Source organism: Pantherophis guttatus, chromosome 1, assembly GCF_059756535.1.
Source record: "Pantherophis guttatus breed Tessera chromosome 1, ASM5975653v1, whole genome shotgun sequence".
Taxonomy (NCBI): Eukaryota; Metazoa; Chordata; class Lepidosauria; order Squamata; family Colubridae; genus Pantherophis; species Pantherophis guttatus.
The window spans coordinates 124,288,602-124,296,061 of NC_142063.1; the positions used below are offsets into that span (position 1 = coordinate 124,288,602).

The following is a 7,460-nucleotide window of genomic DNA, read 5'->3' on the forward strand; positions in this document are numbered from 1 at the left end:
CTTTTAAAAGCCTCTGACAATCCCAGCTGAGTTGCCTGATTGGCAGAGGCTTTTTTTCTCTTTTAAAAACATTTTTTAAAATGCTTTTTAAAACCTCTGACGATCCCAGCTGAGCCGTGGGATCATCAGAGGCTTTTTTTTTTTACTTTAAAAGTCATTTTTTCGATTGTAGAAAAAATGCTTTTACAAATTAAAAAAAAAAAAGCCTCTGAAGATTGCGTGGCTCAGCTGAACATGGGGGGGGCAGGGATTTTTGCTACCGGTTCTCCAAACCACCAGCCTCCTTCGCTACTGGATCGGGTGATCCGGTCTGAACCGTGAGCATTTCACCCCTGGTCTATGCCCATTGAAAATATAATGGCCAAGACAGATAGACCAATGACAAAGAAATGTCTGTGACTTTGGGATAGATCTCTACAAAGAGGAAATGTGGTCTTTACAGCACAGACCTAACAGTGTTGTTTTTCTCTGTCTTCCAAACACTGCTTTTCTGCCTATTTGATTTGGTGAGGTGGAATCCAGTTAAGCTGAAAGCAAACTGCCTCTGTCAACTGTGATATACTGACAAAATAGACACCTACTCCTATCATGTGGCCTAACAAGGGGCAATCCTTCAAAAGGAATGTCCACATTCCTCTCAGTTCTTATGAAAATAGGTTCGCTGAAACCTCCCACCTGCTTTGCAAAGCTCCAGTTTTCAAAAGAGCGCAACCTTTTCCAAATGACCACTGGATTGTCTGGTGCACAAGAAAACTATCTCCAGTTTTGTGAATATGGAATTTTATCTGACAGATTTCACTGATGCGTGAAGAACCTGTCTGAAAAAATAATACACTCTTATTAACTTGATCTTTTAAAACTTGGCAGCTGAAAGCGTATCTTTAAGCACGGACAGTCTGACTTGCTGAGCCAGTTTTTTTTTTTCCCCCAGTAATAGAGCTTAAAAGCTTCGGCAGTGATCTGTTATTCTTACAAGAGACAATACAGCTCCCAACAGGCAGAGAACAGAGGGAATTAATGGATTGGAAAGTCAGATTCTAACACATGAGCTCTCAAAAGTCTCTCTAGACCAGCAAACCGATTGTGCATATCCAGTAAGTTGCCACTTTCAGAGTTTGTATGTGTGTGATACCATCAAGGGAACTGAGAACAAAGGTCAATCAATCTGCAAACCAGCTCCAAGAAATGCAGTACCATTTATTTAGGATATACAGAGACATCCATGAAATACATACACACACCACACAAAAACAGCCTCTTGGTTTAAAGAAAAGGAGAATAAGAAATAAGCAAGCAAGTGGAAGTCAGCAGAGTTCAAGTGCTCTGCTGTTCAAACACTTTTGATGGAACCCAGATTCCATGGAGCTGTAGAGCCCTACAAACAAGATTCCTAAAATTGCTTTAAGTTAATGACTTGTCAGTAAATTGATTACTTCCCACCTGCTCTTTTCTAGGCCTTTAAAGAATACTGATTTACTTTATTTCACTTCCTGGCTTTTATATTTAATTGATTGTAGCTAATTCCACTTTGAAAAGCTCCTCTGAATCCATTTCTACTACAATATAAATGTCACACTCATAGATAGGATGTTTCCACCTGAATGTGTTTGCTTTTGGCCAAATAATATGCTTTCAAGAACCAGGTGGAATTGAATAAAAACACACTGCCTTATTTGTTTGGGGAGAGAGAGGTGCTGATTTACACTTACTCAAGAGGCATAACTGGAAGCAAATTATTGCTGAAATTACTCCTTTGTTCTGCACGTTATTGATTTGTGGTCTATACATATAGGAAAGAAACCGGCAAGTGATTTTATACCCTGCTAATAATTTATATTTGAGGTAAAGCTGAAACTTTCCAAGAAAGGAGAAGATATAACTGATCTGAGCTAAGACATAGTTTCCGGTTAGGGTTATTATGTGCATATTTCTTCCATTTGAGTTGTCTAGGGTAAATCAAGTTGGTTTAATGCAACATTGTGGTTTGAAATAAAATCAGATCCATTTGATTTTTCAACCATTCAGGGTTATGTTATCTCTTTCCATTTGACAATTCAGCTCAGTGGTGATACGACCATCTCTTCCATTTGGAAAGTCAACTTGATTCAGAAATTTGATCATAATGACTTGAGATTAAATCTCTGAATAATCACAGAGCCGATTTTATTTTATATATGGTCACTCATCTTGCCCTAAATTCTAGGCAGCTCACAACCAAAAGATAAAACCACATCTATGTACAATAAAAAATATTGAAACCTGTCAACAGTGACCTGTTACCATAGTTAAACTCTCCCATTTGGCCCACAACAACTGCATCTCATAAAGCTCACCCTATCCTAGTGCTTGTGGGGGAAAAGCAACCTTTTGTGTGCCAGATCTTTATGCATGACTAGACAAAATGTCTATACACACTTTTACATATATACCCCTCCCCTTATAATCCCATTCTCAGACACTTCAATTTACTCTCTCTTTTGCCTCCCTCTTCTCATACAGCCACAAGAGACCATAGGATGCGGCTGCTAAGGTGCAGCCAGCAATCTGGCCCCTGCAAATCAGGTAATCAGATGGCTGATAGGATCACTTGATGATCTGCCATTAATAGCAACAGAAGGTTACCAAACTCACTTCCTTCAGACCAAGGAAAGATACTAATCTAGAGGAAAGTGGGTTGGGCTTCTTGTAGCTAGCTCCAAAGACTATATTTTTTATGATTTGGGATCACAGATGGCCCTAGCATCTTCCCACTTGTGCTACATCCAAGAGGGATAAAAAAAAAATTCTTCCATGAGCTGATTTTTTGTTGTTTGTTTTTTTGCCTCTGAGAGCTACAGGGGCCACTGCCAGTGAAGCAAGGATATTATTAGAGACATCTAGGGGAGCAGGGAAAATGGAGCAAGGGTGCCCTAACTTTAAGCCCCAGGAGCTTAAGGTTGCTTTAGACATTTGTTTGTTTGTTTGTTTATATTAATATTTATGCACCCATCTCATTGTTACAATGACTCTGGTTGGGTATTAGCAAGGATTGGCTTCAGGGAAATAAATTGAGCCTTTTTATTTTTACTAATTTCCAGAACCCTGAAGCCAACCCTCGCCAATACCCAACCATACGCCTAACAATGAGTTGGGTGTATATGGATTTAGGATGATGTAAAGGAAGTCTTAACTGCTACTTGCAAAAAGCTAAGAAGTTACAATTTCCATTGCTGCCTTCTGGGTTACTTAAGGGTTGAGGATGAGAAATGCCATGCTCTGGGGAAGTACTATGTCAACCGTTCCATTAGCATGTACAGCAAAAGAAACTCCTGGCACGTTTTTTATTACCAACAGTAAAACTTTACTGACAGATCCATATAGACACAGAAGAAGCAAAGCCAGTTCTAAAGTTTTTGCATGAAGCACAGCATAGTAAAAAAAAACCTTTTTCCTTCCCTGGGCCACCCTGTGTCCACTGTCTACCAATCCAGGTTAAAAGTTTTATTTTGAGAAAACAGTCTGCACCTTTCAAAAGTCTTCAGCATCTGATCTTGGGGTTACAAGATTTTCTCAGGCTGAATTCCTTTTCTCCCTCCCAGCTTCCCACCCATTCCAATCATACCCATCCTCCCTCCTTAGTTTGTCAAGTTGCAAGTGGAAAGAAGCGCCTTATGAGTCAACCATGATATTCTGTCTCTTGCCAATCCTATACCAACCTTCTTGCTAGTGAAACTAGGGGAACAATTATCACTAATATTTGGAGAAATTCTTACATCATTTCTGAAAAGTGAGTTTCCCCCATCTCCTTTTAGCAGCAACAAAAGCATTGTGATTGGAAAGACCCCACTGGAAGTGCTTCCTCGTGTTGTATTCTCTTGGGATTTAGTGTGGGAAGCCAGAGATGATGGAGAAATTTGTAGACAATGAAGTACCTGGATGATGAACCCAATTAAGCAAACATGAGTGAGATGATCCAATCTCTTAATACAATCATTTATTGAGTACATCATTTCAGCACAAATTAAGGCAAAACTAGCTCTGGCTAATTCCCACATAATCCCATATAGCTAAAGTATGAAATTCCCCCTCTCCCTGTTTGTGTAGGTCACATTGTCCAATTGAGTGTCATTGTATTATTATGAGAAAGCCTCTGTGGGTTTCTTAGCCACCTGGTTGAAATGTCCTTGATTCTCACAGTTGGTATTTCTGATGTCTAGAGACTACATTCCATCTCACCCTACCCTCCCCCAACCTCCTGTAGTTCATTGGCAAGCTGAGAAGTGATAGTAGTTGCAACAGCAGCACCAAACTTTGAACTTGACAGGACCATTGTTCCAGGGCACAAATCTAGACTGGTTAAGACCAAACATGAGCTAAGGTGTTAAAAATGGCAAGTTTTAAGGATTGCGTATAAGTGGATTAAGTTGCTTATAGTCTGGCCCTCTAGAGAAAATTCAATCTCATGAATATGTTCCTGCTCTCATATAGTCCTTTAATCCTCAATTTACAACCATTCATTGTAAGTTATTGTTGTTTCCAAAATAGGCCCTAACCTGGCGCCAAAGCCAATAAAGAATACCAGACACAAGGAATGGCATTTTCAGCTTATTTTATTAGAGTACTCCAGCAAAAGAGTCTCAGCAGCCAAGGGAGCCAAGACCCTGAACAATACACAAACACAAATTTTATACACTTATGATTAAAGAGGTTAATACCCTAAGAATCACTTATTGGTTCCTTGACACGTTTCTTTGCATTGGGTTCTTCTACTTTACCTTCCTTCATACTTCCATGTTTATATTAATAAGCTTTCTTATTAAAAGAGATGTGTCTTTTACTATTATAATAAGGTAGAAGTTACCAAAGTTTATGTATCTACATGTCTAAGCTAGCGCCCTTCTAACATGCCCTTCTAACTTGTAACTTTCTTGTAACTTTCTTGTTGCTAGGGTGTACTTACACTCATCACAGCTGCAACTTTTTGCCTCAGCAATTCCTTTAACAGACTTTCCTAATTCCAACCTGAGACCATCATTACAATGGCAGTGAAAAAAGTGACTTATGACCATTTTTCACACTTACAACCACTACAGCATCTCCATGGTGATGTGATCAAAATTCAGATGCTTGGCAACTGGCATGTATCTATAACGATTGCAGTGTCCCAGGTTCATTGATGACTGATGAGCAAACTCAATGGGGAAGCCAGATTCACTTAACAACCAGGTTACTAACTTAACTGCAGTGTCATTTAACAACCATGGCAAGAAAGGTGGTAAAATTGGGCAAAATTCACTTAACAACTGTCTTGCTTAGCAATGAAAATTTTGGGCTCAATTGTGGTTGTATGTTGACAATGACCTATACTTGTAAAAAAGCTTGTTTCCTAACTGAGTGACCCTCCATTGGGCCTAAATCATCACCTGCCTGCTAGGCCTGGGACCAGATAGTCCTTTAATTTTATCTCCTGAATCAAGCCTTACGCCTTGGATCCTATACATGCTTCCTGTCAGCTTTGGAAGCCATATTAACCCCAGAAGCTTCCACACTGCCACCTTCTTGCACTTGGGAAAGTAGGAGGGGGGATTTAGTAGAGAGATTTTAGTTAGACATAATAGCATTCTTCTTTTTGGTCAAGGTCATGATGTTCCTGTATCTGGAGGAGGAGTGATTGCAGTGGTGGCTCAAGTTGGGATGGATGATGATTGGGCCATGTGATGGACTGATGGGTGCAGGGCAGAGGTGGGTTTCAGCAGGTTCTGACCAGTTCTGGAGAACCGGTAGTGGAAATTTTGAGTAGTTTGGAGAACCGGTAGTAAAAATTCTGACTGGCCCCACCCCCATCTATTCTCTGCCTCCCAAGTCCCAGCTGATCAGGAGGAAATGGGAATTTTGCAGTATCCTTCCCCTGGAGTGGGGAGGGAATGAAGATTTTGCAGTATCCTTCCCCTGCCATGTCCACCAAGCCATGCCCACCAAGCCACACCCACAGAACTGGTAGTAAAAAATTTTGAAACCCACCACTGGTGCAGGGGCTGGATTTGGGGTTTTGATTTACTGAGGGAAAACCTGAAATTCTCAGATTCAGGTTTTCCCAGATGTGCCAGTATACCTATTCCAATAAATGAAAGATTTGAGATGATGCTCATCTTGGAGTTTTTAATTGGAGTTGGGTTGTTCTGGAACGCTGACACTTACTATGTGACTCGGGCCATCCATTTTCATAAGATAGGTAAAAACTAACATTATGTTGTTAAGTTGTTAATACATTTTCCTCCCAGCATTTCAATGGTGTAGAAATTCCATAATGTTTACTTTGTCCAGCAGATTAAAAGAAGAGCTATGTGAAAAGTAAGGCACTCTCTTTTTTAAATACATTCCATTTAGATCCATTGCTCTTCTCTGTGTCATTCTATTCAAAGGCTTTTAGGGACCATTTTAGTAGGAGGTAGGAGCCCGTGGCACTGATAATTGTCATGACTGAGAGTCATATGTATCCTGGATTCCTCCACAAGGCTTTTATTCTGTTTTATTCATACTTCCCTTGAACAAAATGTCTTACCAAGTTAGAGGGAGACTAAGACTCAGGCTCTGTCAACCTCTGAATCTCAGACTTAAAAGGAAGCAATTTAAGTAGTTTGCTAGTTTTCAGCCGAGATGGCATAATTTTACATTTGGACAAAATAAAAATAAAGGGGGGAGGGAAAAGTTTTTAAGGAGGTAGGGAAAAAAATAATCAGGAATTGTTATTCTTCAGCACTTTAGCTTGTGAAAAGCTTGCTGAGCTGATGCACGATCGTTCAACCAAAGAAATCTGATTGGTGTGTGTCTCTGAGCTTCCACCAGATCAAGAGGTGTTTGAATTGCAACTTAGCGGGCTAATAACCACTTTGCCCACTTATCTCATTTTAGGCATCAAATCCTACAGTTATTCTGTCTCCATTAAAATGAAAGCATTTGCCGACCTGCTGTCAATTCCCCAAAAGAACAAACTAGACCAAAGTCAGTTTGACACGAAGGAGGACTTTAGCAGGGGGACTGAACAAGTTCAATGAGCAAGAGGCCTGAAAGAAAAAAGTTGAGCTCTGCACATTAATTTTAAGTCCCAGCAATGAAATTTCTCACGTAGCATCAATAAAGAAAAAAATAAACCTGCTTCATGCTTCAGATCAGTCGCTTGGTCTCAAAGATGATTTGGGGACTGGGGGCTAAAATATATGAAGAACGGTTGCGGGAATTGGGTTTGTCTTGTTTGGTGAAAAGAAGGGGTGACATGATGGCAGTGTTCCAATATTTGAGAGGCTGTCACAAAGGGGGAGTGGGGTCCATCTATTCTCCAAAGCATCAGAAGGTTGAACAAGAATCAATGGATGGAAACGAATCAAGAAGAGAAGCAACCTAGAACTAACGAGAATTTTCCTGACAGTTAGATCAATTACTCAGTGGAATGGCTTGCCTTCGCTGGAGGTTTTTAAGAAGAG

The 7,460-nt window shown here is 40.1% G+C and overlaps 1 long non-coding RNA gene across 2 annotated transcripts; it reads left to right on the forward strand.

Annotated features, from left to right (window-relative positions):
* Positions 1-795: 795 nt before the first annotated feature.
* On the forward strand, positions 796-7,135 carry LOC117668349 (uncharacterized). 2 transcript variants are annotated; one of them, XR_015733652.1, is made up of 3 exons: positions 796-1,094; positions 2,500-2,562; positions 6,892-7,135. It is a non-coding gene; the product is annotated as an uncharacterized LOC117668349 (long non-coding RNA). The 2 variants fall into 2 exon arrangements; XR_004592259.3 differs by lacking the exon at positions 2,500-2,562.
* The last annotated feature ends 325 nt before the right edge of the window (positions 7,136-7,460 follow it).